The sequence below is a fragment of the Protopterus annectens genome, chromosome 3.part0 (genome assembly GCF_019279795.1).
Source record: "Protopterus annectens isolate FY-2018-M chromosome 3.part0, PAN1.0, whole genome shotgun sequence".
Lineage (NCBI taxonomy): Eukaryota > Metazoa > Chordata > Ceratodontiformes > Protopteridae > Protopterus > Protopterus annectens.
In genome coordinates this window covers 1485673443-1485698405 of record NC_056731.1, presented here as the reverse complement: position 1 = coordinate 1485698405, position 24963 = coordinate 1485673443, and the positions used below count along the sequence as shown (strand labels likewise).

Genomic DNA, 24963 nt, shown 5'->3' with positions numbered 1-24963 from the left:
AAAGTGTCTTGACTTGGGTGTGTCTATTCACAGAGTGCCGCCATTACAAAGATTTTTTTGTACTGTCAGAGTTAATTAGCAAAGTACAGCCATTTTGGGAAAGTTTCAGTGTGCTGTATACTGTTTAGTCACAAAGTGCAGTTACTTTGAAATGTTTTTCACTCTGAGCTTCTTCTGCCCAGTTTATTCACACAGTGCAGTTATTTTGAAATGTTTCTTACACTGATAAGAGATGATTTCTTACAATATAGTGATTTGAAGAGTATTCTTATGCCCAGGAAACGTATTTCACAAAGTTCAGTTATTCAGAGGTTTGTTGTGCTATTGGACATAGTTACAAGAACTGGCATAAATTTCTAGCATATGTATATGTGTACATATTTGTATAGTTACAAGTGGACTTGGGTTGCGTTGTGTTTTACTATAATTTATTGACATGGCAGATGGATTTTGAAAACCATCACCACTTGTATTTGATCAGAATATTGCAAATAATTGGACAATATTTGATCAAGAGTACAATATTTTATATAAGCAGCTTATTTTGATAAAGATGCATGCACCTGGGCATTCATTTTGCTAAACTTAGCTAGGTCAGAGACTATTGAAAGAGAGCATTCATTTGTGTATGCTTCATGAATATGGAGGAGAAGGGGAAGACCTTCATATTGTTGTACAGGCTGAATCAAGGGAAAACCCCAAGTATTTGAAATGTAAATTCAGGGAAATGTATAACTCCCAGACAAATGTTACATTAGAGAGGCGTTTGTTTTACATAATAGATCAAAAACCAGGAAAAACTTTTGCAGCTTATATTACTGACCTAAGAAACAAAGATAAAATGTGTAGGTGATAAAGGCCAGGCTTGTGTGTGGCATTAATAGTGCTGCAGTGAGAAAAATTTTGCTTTGTGACAGTGATTTAACACTGAGCAAAGCTACTGAGATTTGTGAAATCCATGAAGTTGCACACAAGTATGCTTGCAAGTGATAAGAGCATGGTTTCAGCAGGCTCCAGAGCAAATGTAGACAGCATGCAACACATGGCTAGCAGAAGCAGGCCTGAGCACATGGCAGCTGTAACCCCTGTGGGTGTTGCAGAAAAAAAACTGTAATTTTCCAGCAAGTTCTAAGACTAGTGCAGTGAGAAGGACATGCTCAGTGCAGTATAAGAGTGAGTCAGCAAAACCCAAATCAAGCTTTATTGTTAACTGTCACAATTGTGGTGCTAATCATAAGTCTAAAAGAGAAAAGTGCTTAGCATTTGGTCAGCAATGTCAAAAGTGTAAAAAATTGAAATCATTTTCAAAAGTTTTGTAAATCATGTAAACCTCACACAGTTATAAAGAACGGTCACTCAAAAAAGCAAGTTGATCATATAGAGAGCTACAACCCTACTTTCTACATGAATGGTGTGTCAGCAATTGGTGAAAAGGATGATGCAGTAAATTTGCTGGCAAAGAATGGAGTATTTTGTATTGTCCAGATCAATGATAAAACCACCAAGCACAAAGTAGACACTCGTTCAAAATGTAATGTTATGTCAGCAGACACATTTGCCAAGGTGAGAGCTGGTGAGCAACTTAATGTGGTCAGTTGTGTGAAACTTGTTGCTTATGGAGGTGAAGAAATTCAAACGGAAGTCTCAGTAATGCTTTCATGTTATTTGGCTCGGAACTGCTACAACTTACTATTTTATGTAGCCCGAATACCTGTGCAATCATTATTGCATCTCAGAGACAGTTTGAGAAGAAATCTACTTTCCAGTTTTACTGAAGCTATTTTCTCAAAGTATGCTGATGTTTTCAATGACAAGTTAGGCAAACTTCCAAACTGAAATGCATTATGCTCAAATTGAGAAAGAACTTTTGGCAATAGTATTTGCATGTTCAAAGTTTCATGATTATATTTATGGTCAAGCTATTCAGATTGAGACTGATCACCAACCTCTAGTCACTATTTTAAAGAAGCCTATGCATTCAGCTCCAGCAAGATGACAAAGAATGATGCTCAAATTGCAAAAGTACAACTTCAAAATGGTCTATGCAAAAGGTAAACTTTTTTTATCTGGCTGATACCTTATCCAGAGCACCCAGAAATACCAGAGAACAGCTTCATGCAGAGAATTTTGACTTTGATGTCATGGAAGTGCATACGTTTTCTACCATGAGACTTGATGAGCTAAGAAATTACAGAGAGACTGGTCCCCTTTTGCAAATGCTCAACCACTTCATTAATGTTGAATAGCAGTCAAAGCAATCTAGTGTACCAACTGAAGTGCAAACTTATTTTCCTTACAGAGATATGATGTTGATGGAAGATGGAATTATTTTCAAATATCCTAAAATTGTTATTCCTGCTTCCTTACAATGTGAATATATCCAGATTTTGCATTGTGGTCACCCAGGTTTTGAATCTATCAAAATAAGGGCAAGAGGACTAGTATTTTGGCCTTTCTAGCAAAAGATATTGATAACGTACTTTCTTCTTGTTCAGTATGCAATAGTACTAAACCACATTTGTAAAAAGAACCACTTCAGCTAAGTCAAGTTCCTGAACTACCTTGGTCAACAGTAGCCACTGATATATTCGAGTGGAACAATCAGCATTACTTAGTGTTGGTAGACTCTTATTCAAACTGGTTTGAGATCAATTTACTACCTAACCTAACATCCTCTGCTGCTGTCACCAAGTTGAAACATCATTTCTCAGTCCATGGTAGTCCACACAGAGTTATCTTTGACAATGGTACCCAATTTGCCAGTCAGTTGTTTCAGAAATTTGCAAAACAATGGGACTTTGTACATGTTACTAGTAGTCCAGAATACCTACAGTCAAATGGACTAGCTGAACGTGCAGTACAGAGTGCAAATCAATTACTAGAGAAGTGAAAGTGTGGCAATATCGATGTCTTTTTAAATTTACTCAATCTCAGAAACATACCCGTGATGATATACTTGGCTTGCCTGCTCCGAGACTTCTATCTAGGCAAACCAGAACAACATTGCGTATCAGTTCCAGTTTGTTGAGGCCTAAAGCAAAGAACAACAGAACAATCAAAGCCCAACTATTCAGAAAGCATTCTTTTCAGAAGTCCAGGTATGATAAATTGGGCAGATTTCTTCATCCATTGAAAGAAGGAAAAACAGTGAGGATACAAATGGTGAAAAGTTTCGACCGGATTGATCAAGTAACAGGTGTATCTCCTGAGCCGAGATTCTACTTCCTAGAATCTGAGGGTGTGAAGTACAGGAGAAATCACAGACATCTTCTTCCTGTATCAGAATTGATATCACAGCATTGTTCCTGCGATACAGACTCTAGATCTTAGAGCAGGCCAGACAATATTCTTGTTGTAGAACGTGTCTTAACTTCTACTTCCATTCCTGATGATGTTCCTGACTTCCCCAAAGTTGAACATTCAGCAGAGACAGTCCCATTTTATAAACCTAATTCTAATTTCTGTGTCACACGACTTGGTCGTATTTCCAGACCTAGTGTGAAATACACAGCAACCTGGACATACTTGTCTATATGTATTTAGTTCTGTATAATTGCATGTCAAAGAATTATTTGTATCAATTGCATGTCAATTAATGTTGTCAATAATGCACGACTCATTTCTCAAAGAGGGAGGATGCAGAATAGCGTGTGTGTGTATTGTACCTTTATGAAGCATTTCAAGGACAGCACGTGCATATAAATAGCAAGCACGTGCTAGCTTCAGTGCCATTTTGAGAGTGCAGCCAGAGAGTGAGCACGTATAAGTGTAATAGCTAATTTGTTTGCAAGTTTATTTAAGTTAACGTTATTAAGCCTCAGTTCTGATATGTTTATACATAATAAAGCTGCCTGAACAGAACCCACAGAAGTTCGTCTGTTTTATCCTGACCAGACGAGTTACAGACAGTAAGTTACAAGTATTCAAAATGCGCGCATTAATAGATTCACACCTAGGAGTTTAGTCATAAGAGTTTGAGTTTGAATCATGTTTCATTTTCTGGTAAATATGCAGGCTGGTAGGATTTTAAGTATGTTTAAAACAGGCAGTGAAAACTGTTACATTCAAAGTACAAGCTGGAATATCACTACTGCTAATAATAATAATACCCAATTGTTAATCAGGTAGGCCCACTGGACAGGAATGACACAGAAGTAATATCTAGGTAAGTATACAAGGACACAGTTGACAAATAAGGGCTGAGAGAATCAAACAGTGTACCATACCTCTCAGCCTGCAGACACTGAAAACAAGCTAAGGCCCTTGAAAAAGAGGAACATCCAGCTAAAAATCAAGGCATCTAATTAGCATAAAATTTAATATCAAAAAAGCACTTCCCACCATTAGAAGGAATGTGGAATATTAATCAGATACATGTTTACAAACAGAGAGTGACAAAAACTGAAAAAAATATAAGCACACGATAAATTAGACAGTGCAAAATCTGTAGACTTTAATCAAACGTGAAAATAGGATGGACCTCCAAAAATAGGGGCATCTTAAATCATGCTTTAAAATGAGAGTGTTCTTCCAAAATAGGGACAGTTGTGAGATCTGGCATGTAACACAGAAACAATAGTATTAATCCTGTCTGCCACTTGCCAGACGAGGCAATAATTATTATATTACAGCTAAAATACTTTTCGAGCGTTAAAAGCAGAGCATGCTGATATACTTCTGCTATTATCGACTGATACCATTACAATATAATATAATGCCCTATATATCCAGAAAAGTTGTTATGGCTTCATAAATATATGTGGTCATTCTTGCAAATCGGTGGTAATCTCTGAGGATGATATAAATCAAATCCTATTTTAAAAATCTGACAGAGTGTATCTTTCATTCTAGTGATTAAATGTATTACTCAATAAACTGAAATGCTTTTTTTGCTAAATTATATAAGGTAGCTGTTTATAAGGGCCAGTGTTGATACCCAGGTGGGTTATGCAATATACTGTATAATGTATGTTCCAGTTCTGTGCTTTTTTCTTCCTAAGAGTGCTCTTAAGATACAAAAGATTGTTAAGCAGACCTCTGCTATGTTAAACCATGTCCCAGTCTTTTTAAAATTTATCAAAACATTTGTGAATCTGTTATTTGTAAGATGTTAGCTTTGCAGTGAAACAGCATCTGAAGGCAGACTAAAACCTTCAAAGGATATGCAGCCCAAGGCATTCAGTATTCAAATGATTCCCCAGGCATTCCCTGATACAGTGAAGAGCTCATTCATTGGCCTACCTGCATACTGACAGCAAACATGCCTACAGCAAAAACAAGTTATTAGAAAAAAAAATCTAAGTGCTAGAATGATCAAAACAAGTTAGCTTAAACAGGAACAGAGGTCAGTAGCTGTTTAATTTAAAAGGGAGCTTAATAACACAATGAAAGATTATAAAATAAAAGGGAACCTAAAATAAATGAGGGGAAAGACACCAGGGGAGGGAGCAAGATTTCTTTGATTATTCATTCACTGAGTAAGAACTGCATTATTAAGATTTTCCATTCTTTGAAGAGGCGAAAGTTCACATTCATCCTGGCATGACTGTTGATTTTTTTATCACAGTACATTCTATTTTTCACTCACATTCCACACAGGAGTTGTTTCTTTTCATGCTTCATTGCTGTTGCATACCCACAGTAACAGACCACAGCATAATGTTTTGTGTTTCTTTCTGCAAATATTTGATTATAGGTAGGAATGGGATTCAGAACCCAGAACTGTTGCATATCTGTGATTTGATGGATTTGCAGCTGAAATGTATCACACTTCCTTAGGTTAGTACTAGGCTAACTACCCTTGTGAGACTCAAACCTTGCATCTTGTGTTTGTAAGGCAAACAGCTTGACCATTAGGCCACTCTCCCAACTTGCAAGACTGTTACTTTTAATTTAAAGACAGCTTATTTAACTGCTGTGTTAGTTAACAGCTTTTATTGGCCTGTAACTTTAATGATTTCATTTTTACCAAAGACCAGTAAATACAGTGTCAGTGTTCATTGTCAGGCCTATATTTATCTCATAAAATGTAGCACAGATGGTTAAGGTGAAGAGTTGCTCACAGGTTTCACCATGTGGTAAAAGATTACATTCCCACAGACTCTACCTGCATTTTGAGGGACTCTTACCAGATCACTACTCCCAGATATCTTCTGAACAGAGCACTTGTAACATGTGTACTTGTTTGTAGTGTGCTTCTCTGGTTAAAAATGCATAAAAATGCAGATGTTTTGTGTCACAAATGTTGATGACAAAGTATTTTTCAAGTTTAGCATGAGATATAAAATTAATGCTGCTGATTTAGACCAACTACAACAAACTACCTCTAGCTCAGGGGTACGGTCCACTACAGAATATAAGATAAAGCATGCAACAGTAAGAAAACAATGGATTTCAACCAAATTTATTTATTTAACATTTGCTTACCTGGAAAGTCCGACTGGGATAGAGCTCATTTTCAGTGGAGGCCCAGGAGAAACCCTCCAGACACGTTTTTGGAATGTGGGAGGAAAGCAGAGCACCTGGAGAAAACTCACATGAATGCAAGGAGGACAGGCAGACCCTGCACGAAAGGCACACCAGTCAAGAATTGAACCAGAAGACCTCTTGTGAAGTGACAATGCTTACTGCTGCACCACTGTGCCACCCACTGCACCCCTGCATTTCAGAAAAGCTGCAGTAAATCATAAGCAACAACATATGGTATTTAACCATATTTTACAGCTTGACCATTCATGATGGTCAGACATTTACCACTAAGATTAATTACAAATAAAAGTTTATCACTAACTTACTATCTTATTCAAAGTGTGGAATTAGAAGTTCAGAAAAAAAGTTCATGATTTTTTGACAGTTTTTGCAGGATAGTTTAAATAATACATATGGTGTAAGCAAACTACAGTATGCACTTTTGCCTTTGTAAAGATGCTATTATGCCTTTGTGTAGTGTAATGAGTGTTTGTAATTACATACATCTTTTTAATAATGGCCTTACTTAATTTCATATTAATATAATATTAGTAATAATATAGGAAACCATACAACAGAAGGCTTCCACTATACTAGTTTTAAAGTTATAGGACTGCCAATATTAAATGTGTATAACTACGGCACATTACTCTATAGACTTCACAAGATAGAAGAGAGAAGATGTGGGATTAACTTAAGTATAGAGACCTCTGGGCACATGTAAGGAGGATGTCAGTGCACTCAAGAACATGATTAGAAGGCTGACAAAGATCATGAAAACTATAGTTATGAAAAACCTTAGTATTCCATCTTACATACATACAAATATTTTAAGCATGGACATTAATGCCCTTCTAGCCTTTCAATATGCCAAAACACTTGCTCCCATGATGTGTCCAGGCTCTTCTTAAAAATATCTAAGCTAGTGTGGCACCCGCACACTGGCCCAGTAATCAAGGAGCCTCAATCCTCACCACTAGCACCAATGAAGGGTGTACACATTGGGAAGGATAACAAGTAAACACACAGTAAAATACAATTTCCCTTAAGAGCACACAGAGATCACAGTCAGTCTAGGGCTTGTTTCTCCCTTTCTCTCTAGATCCCCAATAGGACTCCCCACTGGTGCAGCTATAGGGTCCAGATCTCAGCCTAGTGGTCAAGCTAAAACCTCCAGCACCCTCTCTGGCAAGCAGTGCTTCATGTCCCTGCCCACTATAGCTGACACACACACTTTGAGATATGAGTTATATACAAACTCACAGGCACTCCTGGGGAAGGCTGGTACAGGTTCCCCAACTATGCCCCCTTTCTGCTCAGACTATAAGGTAAAAATCACCACCACCAGCCACTATTTATCAGCTACTAATAAGACCCTTAACAAAGGGTGTCCAGTTTTACTGTGCAATATTATTATCCAAATAGTAAGTGTGGCCAAGGGCTAAAGCTATTGGAGTGGCTTAGTACAGTATCACTAAATACATACAATTACTCTAGAGCTTAAATTATATATACACCAAACAGCCACAGTTGAAGGGTTTAAAAAATATTTAATAATAAATAATAAAAATTCAAGACAAATCTCATCAATTCAACACAGTGCTAATCAAGAGTTCAGACACAGGAACTTTAAAAAAATACTGTAGGACAGTCTTACATAAATCTACAAAATGGCTAGTCTAATCTTACTATTTTCTATCTATTTCTAAGAGAAGTACTAAGTTCTAAATAAATTTACATACATACAGAGCAAAGGTAGAGTGCTGGTGAGTAGATGTGTTCAGGTTCAGACAAAATCCAAAATGCTTAATTCTCTCTCTCTCTGAGAATGTCTTAAATTGATAACACAGTACTGCTGAGTCATTTCACATTACATCATTCTTGACACTTCTCTGGTTTCCAGGCTAACAGAAACTCAAATTTTACATTTCTTTTTGTAGTCTTGCATCTGGCCAGGAAGCCACAGCAATAAAATACATTTTTACATGTAAAATCTAGTAATTAACTCTGTCTTAATAATAATAGAAATAATTTGCTAGCCCAGACATCCTGTCTGTGAGCTTTGAGATCAAACACAGTTGTAATTCTTTACTTAACATCTTTCTTTCAGCAGATTGCACTGTGGTTACATTTTTGAAGTTCAACATTTAACAGTTTTCTTACATTTAGTTTTCTTACATTTGAGAGAACAAGCCTGTGGATTATATTAATATTTACAATGACATAGAATTATCTACAAAATTCTATCTAGCTAGGCTGACAGCTTTCACAATTATGTACCCTCACCCAGAGATCTCAAGCTAGTTTTTCAAGTGACCCTTGAGAAACGTTACATGAGAGGGTTAGGTCTATCTGGGTATACCTTATCCCATTCCCTGTCTTGAGAGCCCATCTGCATTGGCATTGTTAATCCATCTGTAGTGCTGCACTGACATATCATATGCTTGCAACCATAGGCTTCATATTAGCAACTTGGCATTTTGCTGGCTGACTTGGTGCAACCATGTTAGGGGATTGTGATCTGTAACTACATTGAATTTTCTTCTATACAGATAAGGCTGAAGTTTCTGCAGTGCCCACACTATGGTTATACATTCCTTTTCTACAGCTGCATAGCATTCCTCCCTGGGTTGGAGCCTATGACTGAGATAAACCACTGTGTGCTCTTCTTCCTCTGAAGAGATCTGGCTAAGTACAGCCCCCATCCCATGGTTTGAAGCATCTTTCTTTCTTTGCTGTAATCTAGACTGGCTAACACAGGGGGTTCTCCCAAAGCTTCTTTAACCTTCTGGAATACCTGCTCACATGCTATGGTCCACACTATCATATCTGGCCTGTTTTTCCTTGTAAGGTCTGTGAGGGGAGCAGCTATGGTACTATAACTGGGGACAAACTTTCTGTAATACTCTGCTGTCCCTAAGAATGCCCTCACCTCTGTTTGGTAACAGGTGCAGGCCATGCCTGACTGGCTTCCACTTTGGCAGGTTCTGGCCTGATCTTACCACTCCCCACTCTAAGTCCCAGGTAGGAGACGTCTGTCATACCCACTTGACATTTTTGGCTTAATGGTCAACCCTGCCCTCTGTAGTTTGCCCAGCACCTCCATGACATGGCGAAGGTGGTCTTGCCAGGAATGGCTGTAGATGGCAATATCATCTCGGTAAGCAACGGCAAACCCTCCTGCTCTTCTAGGATATGATCTACCAGCCTCTGGAAAGTCGCTGGGGCATTTTTCTCCCCAAAAAGCATCTTTGTGAAATCATACAAGCCAAAAGGAGTCACAAAGGCTAACCTCTCTCTCTAGCACTGGGAGTCAAGGGCACCTGCCAGTAACCCTTGGTAAGATCAATGGTGGTAAGATACTTAGCCCCACCCAGCTGCTCTAGGGCTTCATCTGTTCTAGGCATGGGGTAAGCATCTGACTCTGTGTGACTATTTAATTTCCTGTAGTCCACACAGAACCTGATGCTGCCATCCTTCTTTGGCACCAGCATCACTGAGGAGGCCCAGGGACTGTTGGACTCTTGAATTACCCCTAGTTCCAACATTTCCTGTATCTCCTCCCTCAGAGTCTGTTTGACTCTCTCAGGCACCCTATAAGGGGCCTGCTTAATAGGTCTTTGTGGTCCTGTATCCACCTGGTGCTGCACCAGGTGGGTGCACCCTGGTTTCCAGTGAGCATGTCCCCAAACTCCTGTAACCCTGCTCGGATTTCTCAAACCTGGGTAGGAGATAGCTGCCAGGACATTGCTACCCCTTCGACTGAAGTGTCAGTCCTAGCCTCACTGAGGAGATCAGTCACCAGATCTCCCTCAGACTCTTCCTGCAATCCACTGTAAATACTCAGCACAAGGGCCTCCCTATCATGGTAAGATTTCATCATGTTAACATGGTACAATTTGTGCTCCTGCTTCCTGCCTAGCAGTTCTACCATGTAGTTAATATCACTGACCTTCCTTACCTCTTTGAAGGGTCCCTCCCAGGCTGCTTGCAGCTTGTTGTGTCTGACAGGAATGAGAACCATTATCTGCTACCCTACAGCATAGTTTCTTTCTTGAGCATTCCTGTCATACCAGACTTTTTTCTGCTGTTGGGCTTCTGCCAGGTTCTCCTGGGCCAAGCCCATGAGTTCCCTAAGCCTTGTCCTGAGGTTTAGGACATATGCCACAAGAGACTCCTTGTGAGATTCACACTCACCTTCCCACTCATCATGAATTAAATCTAGAGGCCCCCTCACCCTATGCACATACAACAACGCAACCGGTGAAAAAACTGTGGAATCCTGGGGAACCTCTCTGTAAACAGACAACAGATGGGGCAAATATGTGTTCCCCTCCCTCTTAAACTGGTCTGCAAATGCCATAGCATGGACTTGAGTGTAGAGTTTAACCTCTCAACAAGACCATTAGTCTGGGTATGGTAGGGGGTGGTCTTTAGGTGATTCATCCCACAGTACATCCACAGACAAGCCAGCAGGTCTGACATGAAATTGGCACCTCTGTCAGTCAGTATTTCTTTTGTAAAACCTACCCTGCTGAAAATCTCTAAAAAAAACATTTGTCACCTTTTCTGCCTCAATGGAGGACAAAGCCACTGCCTCGTGGTATCTTGTAGCATAATCTACTACCACCAGGATATAGTTTTTCCCTGTGGAACTTGGGGTACTCAGAGGCCCCACAATATCCATAGCTACCCTCTGAAATGGCTCTTCAGTCACAAGCAAAGGCATCAAAGGAGCTCTCACCTTGTCTCCTGCCTTGACTACCTTTTGGCACTGCCCACACATTCTGGACTACCCTGGTACATTTCTGGAAATTCCAGGCCAATAGAAGCTCTGCATAAAATGTCTCTTTGTACATTTTATGTCCATATGACCTGTAAAGGGAATATCATGGGCTATGGCTAGAAGTGCCACATAGTAGGCTCTAGGCATTACCAACTGCTGTATTCTCTCACCTTCTAGACCTCCCTCAGGGGTCCACTCTCTATACAGTAACCCTTTGTCCCAGTTTACAGATTCCCCCTTCCCTTGAGAATCAGGTACCTCACTCGCTACTTGCCTCAGGCCTTGTAATGTAGGGTCTGAGAGCTGACCCTGTCTTTTAACCCTTCCCAGCTCCCCTTCTACAGGAAGTCTGGTATCCTCTGACAGCAGTGCCTCACTGTCAGCCTGGGTACTACTACTCGCCTTTATCTTTGCAGTCATTCTGTTCAAGGGACCATCAGTACCCACAAGCAGCTGTGGCTCACTTACAGTCTCACTGCTACATAGTAGCTCCTTCCCTGAAGTAACCACCTCACCAGTTGTGGCTGCAAGTATGCAGTCTGACTGGGTCTCCCCCAGGCTACCAGACCCACTTGCTTGTCTTTTAGCCTGACTGCATGTAACTACATTAACACATGGTACTGCCTCATCAAAATCCTTCCCTATCAGGACATCTGCAGGATGTTAGTTTGGTATCCCTGTTGTCTCAAGACAACCTACTGTTGGCATTTTGTCTTTCCCACTTACTGGCTCCCTCACCTTTTGTTCTCCACCTTGCCTCCATGGACATCTATATACCACATGGCCCCACTGGTTGCATTCAAAACAGTTAACCCTAGGTCCTGGACATTTATCTGGACTAGTGGCTTTCCCTGCTACTGGCAGATTCTGTTGGGGCAGTCTGGGCTGTCACCATGGGTTCCCTTAGACCCATGAGAAGCACTGGGTGTCCCTTTCCTGTGCAGGGATGCCCTACTTGTTAGGTATACGTCTACCTTCTTCCCCAACTCATCTGAAGTAGCACATTGTCTATCAGCTAACCAGATCCTCATGTCCTCAGACAAAGTGCTAAGGGCTTGTTCCCTCACCAAAATGTCTGCCAGCCCTTCAAAAGTGGTAACCTCGCATCCAATCACAAACCTATGAAAATAAGTGCTCAGTTCAGCAACATATTCACACACACTTTCATCTGCCTTGCATCTATGCTCATGAAACTTTTTACTATAAGTTTCAGGTGTTAGCTTAAAAAATTCTAACAAACAATTCTTTACAGCATTATAGTTAAAACAGTCAATATCAGATAATTTGGAAAGTACATTTACAGCTTTACCATGGAGTAAGGGGGTCAGGAACTGTACTCAGAGCCTTTGCTCAACATCATACTGCTTACATTCCCTCTCAAACATATGAATGAGACTATCAAAATTATCCCCCTCTGTAAACTGTGGAATACATTTACTGACATTTTGTGCTTCTGGGGTCCTGCTACTCCCTTCCCCATTACCTCCATGACTCTGGTGAAGAGTCAGCATCTCCTTTTCATGCTGCCTCTGCCTCTCCTTCTCCACAGCTTTCATTTCCAAATGCCTGGCCTCCAACTCAAATCTCTTTAGCTCCAGATGGATATTTAAGTCCTCTGCAGAAAGGTTGAGCTGTCCATTCTCTGAGTGTTGTACATCTCCACAGCCAGTCTGATTGTCCTCCTGATTGCTGTTTTCTGATGCAGCTGTGACCAGAGCTGCAATCCTGTCTGCCTTAGTCAAGTTTCCATGCACCAGTCCCTTAGCCTGGCACATTTCAGCCAACTGGCTCCTTGTCAGCTTGCCATACTCCTTTGCTGACATGCTTGCCTTCTCTCCCTGACTAACTAAGCTAACAAAAGAAATAAAACAATTGTGATCTGAACTCTGAATACCCAGTGTGTGGCTGATTTAGAGTACAAAAACATCTTCAGCGATCACTGTACACAAGCTACAGGAATTCATTATCCACACCACTACAAGACAATTAGTATGTGATGTGGCTAACTCAACACTATCAAACAATATCTGATGCCGATATCCCACCACTGCCAAACAGTTAATATGTGATGCCTGAGCACTGGCCCGGTAATCAAGGAGCCTCAGTCCTCACCACTAGCACCAGTGAGGGGCATACACATTGGGAAGAATAACAAGTACACACACAGTTAAGTACAATATCCCTTAAGAGCAAACAGAGATCACAGTCAGTCTGGGGCTGGTTTCTGCCTTTCTCTCCAGATTCCCAATAAGACTTCCCACCTGCACAGCTATAGGGTCCAGATCTCAGCCTAGTGGTCAAGCTAAGACCTCCCACACCCTCTCTGTCCAACCAGTGCTTCGTGTCCCTGCCCACTGTAGTTGACACACACACACACACACACACACACACACACACACACACACACACACACACACACACACACACACACACACACACACACACACACACTTTGAGATATGAGTTATATACAAACACACAGACACTCCTGGGGAAGGCTGACACAGGTTTCCCAACTATGCCCCCTTTCTGCTCAGACTATAAGGCAGAAATCACCACCACCAGCCACTATTTATCAGCTACTAACAAGGCCCTTAACAAAGGGTGTCCAGTTTTACTGTGCAATATTATTATCCAAATAGTAAGTGTGACCCAGGGCTAAAGCTATTGGAGTGGCTTAGTACAGTATCAATAAATACATACAAGTACTCTAGAGCTTAAATTATCTATACACCAAACAGCCACAGTTGAAGGGTTTAAAAATATTTAATAATAAATAATAAAAATTCAAGACAAATCTCATCAATTCAACACAGTGCTAATCAAGAGTTCAGACACAGGAACTTTAAAACAGTACTGTAGGATAATCTGACATAAATATACAAAACAGCTAGTCTAATCTTACTATTTTCTATCTATTTCTAAGAGAAGTACTAAATTCTAAATAAACTTACATACATACAGAACAAAGACAGAGTGCTGGTGAGTAGATGTGTTCAGGTTCAGGCAAAATCCAAATTGCTTAATTCTCTCTCTTGCCGAGAAAGTGTTAAATTAATAACACAGTACTGCTGAGTCATTTCACATTACATCATTCTTGATACTTCTCTGGTTCCCAGGCTAACAGAAACTCAAATTTACATTTATTTTTGTAGTCTTGCACCTGACCAGAAAGCCACAGCAATAAAAGACATTTTTGCATGTAAAATTTATTTTTATTTATTTATTTAACATTTGTTAACTGGGAAAGTCCGACTTGGAACAAAGCCAATTTTCAATGGAGGCCTGGGGAGAAATGCTTCAGATGCATGTCTTTGTAATGTGCGAGGAAACCAGAGCACCCAGAGGAAACCCACACAAATGCAGGGAGGACATGCAGACTCCACACAGAAGGCACCCCAGCCGAGAATTGAACCAGAGAATCTCTTGCTGTGAGGTGACCATGCAACCACTGCACCACTGTGCCTTCCAAAATCTATTAATTAACTCTGTCTTAATAAGAGTAGAAAGAATTTGCTAGCCCAGACATCCTGTCTTCGAGCTTTGAAATCAAACGTAGTTGTAATTCTTTAACAGCTTTCTTCCAGCAGAGTGCACTGTGGTTACATTTTTGAAGTTCAACATTTAACAGTTTTCTTACATTTACTTTTCTTACATTTGAGAGAACAAGCTTGTGGATTATATTAATATTCACAATGACATATAATTATCAACAAAATTCTTTGTAGCTAGGCTGGCAGCCTTCACAGCTAGTACTTGCTTTAATGTGATTTGGAAGTCTTTTCCATGCATCAGCTGCTCTCTCAGAGAACCAGTAAGTACACTTCTCATTCCTATAGAACTTTCTACATAGGGTGTCTGATTATTCTCTACTACTTTTTGATAACCCCAGACATTCCTAGAGTAATTGTCTCTAAATGTCCTATATACCTAAATAAGATCTCCTCTTAGATATCTATAAGAGACACTGTACAAGTTCAGATATTTTAGTCTTAAATACTAACTTACATTTTTCACATCCATGGATGTCCTTGGTATATTCCCACTGTACTCTTTCAGTTTACTCATGCTTGTTTTCTTATAGGATTTCCATATTGTTATCCCATACAAAAGTTTAGGTTTAATGTAACTAACAAATAATGATTTAATCATTTCTGATTTCCTAGACTTTATAAATCTTTTTATAAAACCTATAGTTCAATAACTATCATTAAGCAATTGGTTGATATTGTTAGAAAAACTCAAAACTGGATCTACCCATATACCTAAGTCCTTAAATTAATCTACAGTTTCAAGCACGTTTTTTTGTTTGTTTGTGTCTTTCGGCTTTTCCTGGTTAGGGGTCGCCACAGCGGAACTCCGATCCGCTAATGATTGGCAGTTGATTTTTACATACCGGCTTGCCAGGCCTGATGCACAACCTTCAACGAAGGTACGCCCATTCCCGCATGTCTCCACGCAGAAGACGCTCTAGCTGAGAATCGAACCGGACAGCGTCTTACTGTATGCTGAATTAAACATTCACCTTTCAGTTTATGTCTCCCAAATCTCATATGTTTACTTTTTGATGTATTTATTAGCATATTATTCTGCTGTGCCCAAATGGTCAATTTAGTCAAGTTCTTTTGCAGACATGCCTTATCTGTAACACATGTAATCTGCATATAGACTGTAGAACACCTCAGATGAAAATGTTAGGTGTTAAAGATGCAGTCTAAACAAGAAAGGGCCTAGGACAGAAACCTGTGGGACATCCTGACTGTAACCAAGAATTTCAATGTATCCATCTTATCAAGGGCACATCAATACCTAGTTGTTCTAAGTTATTGATCAGTGTTTTGCATATGACCCTGTCAAATGCTGAAGTTAAACCTATATAAATTACATCACAGCACAATTTTCCATTCATAGCTGTTATTATGGCACCTGGATATGACGACTTTTAAGATGAGAAGGAAAACAAGTCTAAAGAAGTCCTAGTGGGAGCCAGAGCTTTTTATTTTTTTTTTCAAACACCTTTATTGAATTAGCACTTGTGACACAGGCAAATTTACATTCATATCAAAATAATCAAAATGGCAAACATTATACTTCACATATATTGCTATATATCATATAACCTAAGCAATATTACATAAATTATTCAATTCCTGCCTTTTTTTTAAACAAGAAGCACCTTGAGGGTGCAAAGAGAGGTTTAACATCATTCACCAATCCAGAGGATGTGATGGTGGTACGAGTGCTACAGGGCACTATTAGTCATGCCACATAGTGGTTAACAGTCTCTGGAAAGACGTGAGAAATGGGAAAGACAGTGATGACAGAAGTCTGGGCCAATAAGGTGATAGTCAAATATGACAGGAAAAATAAGGAAAAGAAATGTAAAGAAACAGGAATTGTCAACAGTGGAAGAGCTGTTTAGATATACTGTGGAAAGATAAAAAAGAGGCAATGAAGTCATGTATCAGGATAAGGGCATTTAGGAAGAGAAGGTAACCATGCTGCATACAGATAGCAGTAAAGTGAGACTGTAAATGAAAAGAAGATGGCATGTAGTAGTATGAGAAGTGTAAATGAACAGGATAAAAATGATCAATGACATATCAAGAAAAAATGCAATAAAGATCTGCCAACAGAACAAGGCAGGAATAGCTTAGGAGATCAAGAGTGAGTAAGGGCTGGGCAAAATAAATTCTTCTGCTACATTAGGGAACATAGCCAGACAGTATACTACTAGGGAAGGGAAATATAGTGAGGGAGTGTAGAACAGGGGGTGGATGCTAGAGATGAGTCAGAATATGGAAACGGTTTTCTTCCTCTGCGTTTAGGAGAGGATGCCAGTATGTGAATGTACTAGTGCTATCGCAAGTTCAGTTAGATGTCATGGTGAGTTTTGACATTTTGATTATTCTGTTTGCAGATAGTATCAGTACTGGTCTAATGCTCAAAGACAAATATCCTATATCACCTAAAGCAGCATGTGGGGTAGGTGGTTAATTAGCAATTGGAGTTCAATGGGAAACAAAACACATGCTTATTCACTTCAGTCAGTGTGCCTCAGGGAAATCATTTATGCCTAGAGGAGGAGTAGACTGGGAGAAGAAGGTATGAGGGCTAAGCATCCCTGGACTTGATTATTTGGTACAGCATTAAAAGGACAGCAGTTAACACTAACAGAATATTGGGAAAAGAGCCAGTGGTGTGCAGCTCAGAGATATTGACATTATCCATTTATTGTGCAGGGCCTTTTATAGAATAGGTTCAGCTCTAATAGCCATACAGCCATATAGAAAAAAAAAAACAAATATGAGGGAATGTTTTATGTACATGTGAAGTTATTGATTTGTTTATTTATTTATTTATGTATGTATTTATTTATATTTGATTACTGAGGTAGAGCTCTGGTCACATGAAACAGACTTTAGGCTCAGTTTGGGAGACTACAGATGTAATGTCAGAAAAGTAGGAAAATAATTGAACAAATATAAATCCCATAGTTTAAATAAATTTCAGTACTGTATAATGAAGGCTATACACATTTGAACACAATTTTACTTACACACAGTGTAGCCATACAAAGGCTATTTACTTTATTTACAAATCAGATGTCTAGTAGGTTTTAATGTGGTTATAGTGTTCTGCTAGAGAAATTATATATCCAGAATATAAGTCATCCGAAAGTTCATGCGAGAAATCATTGACAAAAATTATTTGAAGAGAGAAGAAGAGCTTTAAGAATTTAGGTGATGTGGCCAGAGGGGAAGTGTGAACATTGGGCTTCTTTCTGCAGAGTTTTTTTAAATGTGTTGGGGGAATTGATTTCCAGAGTTTGGTGCCAGATGTGAGAATCTGTAGATTACATATTACAGCTTTGTGTATGAGGGGTGTTTACATATTCAGAATGCTTGGCTTGTACATACTGAAAGAGTGAATACAATGGAGGACATGCTATGAACATAAACTACACTGTCAGACAGCAAAGTAACAGGCATGAAACAGAAGACATTGGACTGAAAAGAGGAGAGGCCGGCAATAGATGGAAATAGACTATTATAGCAACAATCGATGATGGTGTGATATATTGAAGATTTACCCATGGTTGGTGTGGTTTAATCATGAGGGCAAAGTCCTAGTGATTAAATAAAGCCAACCATGGGTAAATTTCAATATACCACAACCACAGAGTTGGTTATTGCTATTATAAAATGACATCATTTAAGAAAAAAAATACTTACTTTTCTTAAATAATGTCTTTGTATAATAGCACATTACTATTCTTCAGCGGCTAGTGGTATACTGCTTCCTTGGGTTGATATACTGCGCATGGGACTTGCGTTCCCATGCATACCCAGTACATCAGTGCTTGGGAAAGTAAGCAACGGAGAAAAGAAGACCTCAGTTGCTCCGCTTTTCCTTTCTTTTTTTTTTTAATTAAAAAATGTTTGGGAAGTTTAGGGTAGGAGAGAGAGACAAAATGGAGGAAATACAAGGGAAATTAGGTACGTATCTTTAGTTTTAAACAACGTACCTGATTTCCCTTGTATTTCCTGCATGGTGTCTCTCTCATATGTCTGGAGTTCTCCAGAATACAAATTTTGTTTTTATTTTTGCTGAAAAGAAGTTAAAGTTAAAGAATATACCAATGGAAAAAAATCTGGGCGACTGGACCTTTTTCTGTTGGTATATTCTCGGATTTACAATGGCACGCTGGTTGGGCTGACCAATCAGCGTGCTCATTTTAGAATGTTAATGGACAGTCATTGTATAATTAAGAATAATTAATTCAAACACTGTTTCTCAAATGGAAAGGGATGCTGTAGGCTGTCTTACCAGAAGGATGGGTTGAACAGGGATGCCACCTTTCCAAATGCTGAAAGTGGGACATTTTCTGTAGAAATGCAACATTTTCAGGGACATGTCATATCCACAACTAGTGCAAAAATACTAGAGTTCACTTTTTTGTCAAAATAAAAGCTCACTTTTAAGAATTTGTGTCTTTTTTGTTGCTTTGCATAATATTAAGGTGTTTCAAAAACAAAATAAGTCTTTCAATCATTTATTAGTTGAAACTTAGAAAATACTTTTGTCTTAAAATTTTCGGACATTTGTAGTTTTTTATATTTATTTTCAGGACACAACTGCCAAAATTGGGGCTAACCTGCTTGAAGAGCAACACGTGGTAATTCAAGTGTTGTATGAAGGCCAAACGATGGGTTCAAGAGTAACTCTCACACACATGCTCTCATGCACACAAAACACACACACACACACACACACACACACACACACACACACACACACACACACACACACACACACACACACACACACACACACACACACACACACACACATCATGTGTCCAGATATTGAGAGTTAATTCAGGATTTAGTCGGGTGCCAGAAATGCTACTGTACAACTGTGGCTATATAATTAAAACATATTCTAGCACTAAGGCAAAAAAGGAATGCCAAACTGTACATAAAAAATACAACTTCGAGAAATCAAATCAGCAGTGTAGCTATAAATGTAAATCCCTGCATAAGTAACAAATACACTTGTCAGCTGAGATCTTAACCCTATAGCTGTGCCACTGGGGAGACTTACTGGGGATCTGGAGATACTGTTATAATGCATCACAGCCATTTACTTTGTGCATACATTATAACAGTATCCTTTACTTGTTTGTTAATTAGATACTTTATTTAAAACACCATATATACAGTGTATAAGAGAGAGGTGTACTTTACTTGTTTGTTAATTAGTTAAATACTTTATTTATACAACAAATATACAGTGTATAAGAGAGACAATGAATAGTTTGCTTGCCTAACAATTGCATTTTCTAATGAGTTTAATTTTAACAGAATCAGAAATGATCGAGACAAAGAAGTCCTGCAATAGTCACTTTATTACAGTAAAATTAGACAGTACATTTTGTGATGCCCCTGCACCGGCCCAGTAATCCAGGAGCCTCAATCCTTACCATTGACAACAGTGAGGGATGTACACAATGGGAGGATGACAAGTACACACCCAGTAAAGTACAATTTCCCTTAAGAGCACACAGAGATCACAGTCAGGGGGCTGGTTTCTCTCTCTTTCTCCAGATCCTCAGTAAGACTCCCCAGTGGCACAGCTATAGGGTTAAGATCTCAGCTGAGTGGTCAAGCCAAGACCTCCACCACCATCTGTGTCTGACCGGTGCTTCATGTCCCTGCCCAAGTAGCTGACACACACATACACTTTGAGATTTGATTTCTATACAAACAGACAGACACACCTGGGGAAGGCTGTCACAGGTTTACTAGCTATGCCCCTTTCTGCCCAGACTATAAGGTAGTTATCACTGCTATCAACTCCTACATATCAGCTGCTTAAAGGCCCTTACAAAGGGTGACCAATCATACTGTGTAAAGTTACTATTATCCAAAATGGTAAGTGTGACCAAGGCTAAGGCTATTTAGGAGTGGCCTGTACAGTGTCACCAAATACATATGCAAGTACTCTCAGAGCTTAAATATGTCTCACAAATATCAGCCACAAAGGCAGGTTTAAATATATTTAATAATAAATAATAAAAGAACAAGACAATACTCAATCAACACAGTAACTACAGAGTTCAGAATCACAGGAAATATTTTAAAACAACATTGCATGACAGTTTCAAATAAATACAGAAAACATATAAACTAATCTTTACTATATTCCTATCTATATCTGAAATGAATTACTTTTCCCCAGTAATGTACTATTAACAAGGCAAATGCAGAAGTGCTGAATGGATGTTTCTAGGCCAAAGACAAGATACAACATGCACAGTCTCCCTCTCTGAGAAAGTTCTTAAATTAATATCACATATTACTGCTGGGTTAGCCTGGATGATATCACTCTTTGTCACCTGCCTTCTGTTTCCAGGCTAACAGATACTTAACAAAATGTAACATTTCTATATGAAAAATACGTATCTCTCAAATGTTTGCTCAGAACTGGAAGTCATAAAAGAATTAAACACTTCTACGTTTGAAACCTAGTAATTATGTCTATTTCAAGACAGTAGGAAAACCTCTAGCTCTAGACATTGTGTCTGCTTACTGAAAGATAACACAATTGTAAAACACTTTACTTTTCAACTTACTTTCTTGAAGTTTTGCAAGTTAACTCTGTATGTGCCAGCTTCTACTATTAAAACATACATTTGTGCAGGTATATAGTTTATGTAGATTTCTGTTCTTTTCCAGTGGGATCCAATGTGATTACATTCTTGAAGCTCAGTACATAACATACAGTTCAACTCATACTTATGTGCCAGTAGTTTAATATACACATAACATATAGTTCTCTTACATTTGTAAGACAAGCATATAAATCATATTAATATTCACAAATGACACATGACTATCCACAAAATTCCAGATAGCTGGGCTGGTAGTATCACATATATAAATCAACAAAGTATACCTTAACTCATTAACCCCAAGCACCATCTCACAGCGCCACTGTGCTTACATTTGAGTGCACTGTGAGATGGTAGTAATTGTATGCAGTTACACCCGAGTCCCTTCCACAAGCACATCTAACTTTACAGCCATATTGTAGATCCACTGTTAAAAAATAAGTTGAAGAAGTACCCAAACTTTTTCAGTTACTTTCTCAACTTAATTTTCAGTGTGGAGTTACCTGATGTTTATATTTGACTTTTCGGAGAAAATCAGCTGTAAATACAAGTAACCACAGTAAGGCAGTTCTCCACTCATTGCAAGTGGTGGCAGCCAAATGGATTATTCCAATTCCTGTAGTAGTATGGTAAGGTGAAAGCAGCTGATTAAGCCCCTGGACTGCCCGGTGCTGTGTTCTTTTTATTTTTCAAGATAAAGCTGTAACTAGAAACTAGAATATGTTGCCGAAGAGGTATACTTAGCCATTGAATAAGTATATATAATAGTGTACTTACATAAATAGAGAGACGTTGCCCTGACCAGTTGCTAACATATACACATTTTCCCATGTCTGTATTTACTGTGATTTTGAACTTGTCCAAAAAATGTATTCCCTCTAATAAGGGATTCCAACCTGACCAGTCCTTTCAGTAAACCAATAACCAAACGGAAGCAGCTAAGGCACACACCACTGTAGAACCACCCAAAAAAAAAGTTAAAAGGGTTTGCTGAAATATTTTCTGTTATTTTATGTATCACACTAGTTACATTCAAGAATTACACTGGAATGTTTTACAGTATCAGCCCTGCACCTGTTGCAACTGCTTCTCAGGGCTAACTTGCTCTAAACACCTTATCTGGCATTAGGAACAGTGCGAGGTAGACGGGAGCTCTGTGTGCCTGTATCACTATGAAGGTCACATCTGCAGAAGCATTTATCTGCAAACTGTTGCCCACTTGACTAACATTATATATCTTTAAATGGGATGAAACAACTGTCATAGTGTTATTCTGTTACAAAAGCTTTGAATGGCAAATATGGGGAAGATTTTCCCATTCATCTAGCACATAAGGCTTACTGAACAATCGGTGGATTCCAAAAGTGGACAGTTTTCCAGTTTGCATGGTCTATGCAAGGTACATTAGCTATGATTTGCTGGCTTGCTGGGTATTAGCAAAGATACTTCAACTTGAATTTAACTCGGATAGATCTACAGCATCAAGTAACAATGGCAGTTAGGGAAAGGTGCTGCTGAAGGAATCTTTGCACTATGACAAGGTTTTCCTAGTCTCTTAACTGATTTCAATCAGCTAATGATGCTTTTAGCTAGATTGTAGTAAATAAATACCCCAAAATTAGTAAGCTATAGACTTTAACATTTCTTTAACAGCTAACAGTACCTCCAAGGGTAACTTTCTGAAGAATAACTCTTTCTTAATGTTTAGCATCCTAATTTTAACTTTACTGGTCATTTTGATTATTGCCACTTTTGTTTGGAATTTACTGCTGCTTGTCATAATTCTCTGGGTAAAAATGTTGTACACGATTCCCCACAGTCTGGTAGCATCCATGACTGTCTCAGATCTGATGGTAGCAGCATTGGTGATGCCCCTCAGCCTAGTAAATGAGCTCTCTCCCAGGCGATGGAGACTTGGCAGACTTTTGCCACATCTGGATTTCTTTTGATGTTCTGTGTTGTACAGCAAGCATTTGGAATGTGACTGCTATTGCCCTGGACAGGTACTGGTCCATCACAAGGCACTTAGAATACACTCTGATGACTCAATAAAAGATTTTCAACATAATGATAGGAATCATGTGGACTCTTTCTGCAGTGATTTCACTGTCCCTACTGTTTGGCTGGGGAGAAACGTACACAGCAGATGAAGAAAATTGCCAACTGAGCCAGAATCCTTCTTACACTATATTCTCAACATTAGGTGCTTTGTATTTACCCCTCTGAATGGTTCTTTTTGTTTACTGGAAAATATACAAGCCAGCAAAGTTTAGGATCGAAACCTGCAAAAGAAATGTTGTGATGCCCAATGCAGAAGTGCTCCAGGTAAGACAAGCTTCTTTTATACACTTCCTGACCACTTACAGCATATGCACATTCCTTTACCACTATTCACTGATAAAAAAAAAAGCAGTTGTGTGTAAAATATACTTGCATCCTTTAGGTCCAGCTAAGGCACAGTGCTTTCACTATATGTTTGTTATAGCATTTAACTGTAGTTAATGCCTTTAAGAGACAACGGAACATTTTTATAAAGTGTGTAGCAACAATCATTTATGGATGTAACTGCAATATAGGCAAAGAGAAATGTTCATCTGACAACAGTGTCTCTCTTTCTCTCTCTTTCTCTTTTTTCTTTCTCTCTCTCAGACTCCATCTCCCTCTATCTCTCTGGCTCACTCTCTCTCTCTTTTAGTCAATGTTTTATTTTAGCACACACACACACACACACACACACACACACACACACACACACACACACACACACACACACACACACACACACACACACACACACTGTGAAGCTTGGTAAGGTGGTGAAAAAAAGTAACTGCGTCTTCTGTTTTCTGTTCAAGTTTCACATATTTGCATCTAGTATCTACAGCAGATAACTCTTCTTTTAACATACATTAAGAAATGTCACTAGGGCTGTTGTACCACACTGCTGCACGAACTTTGCATACAAGTTCTATATGGATTTTGTAATAAGCAACCTTATGCAAGGGGAAGAGCTTTTCCTTATTAGAATGATCAGGCAAAGTCACAGTGACTCTTTTTGTCTCACAGATTTTAAGGAATGCTTTCAAACTTTCAAGCTACCAAACGTCTCTCCTCATTTGTTTTACTGCAAACACACATCTTGTTGGCAAGGTATAAAGCACACATTTAGTGTCATGCTAGTAAAAATGCTAAGCAGTATAAATGGGATTTTTTTTTTTTTTGCAAAGTACACAAGAACCTTGTGTAACACTTTATGTTCACTTTGTGATGTTTGCATATGCACTCTGCACAGTACATTTTAATTACACGTATTTTTGTGAATAGACCCTAACAAAGCCAAGTCTCTGACAAGGAAAGGAAATGCAAACATTGTTGTCTTTAGTATTTTTTTAAATAATTTTATTAAAATTTTCCAGCAGGTTGCTCCAGTATGTCACAGGTTGCTCCAGTATGTCTGAAAGTATGTCCTTCTTTAAGTGTTTTTAGTTAATTTATGTGAAGATATATATTTTATAACCATATCTTTGAAATG

General features: G+C 38.8%; 1 pseudogene; it reads left to right on the top strand.

Moving 5' to 3' along the window:
- Positions 1–1404: 1404 nt before the first annotated feature.
- LOC122797096 lies at positions 1405–23933 on the top strand (annotated as a pseudogene).
- The last annotated feature ends 1030 nt before the right edge of the window (positions 23934–24963 follow it).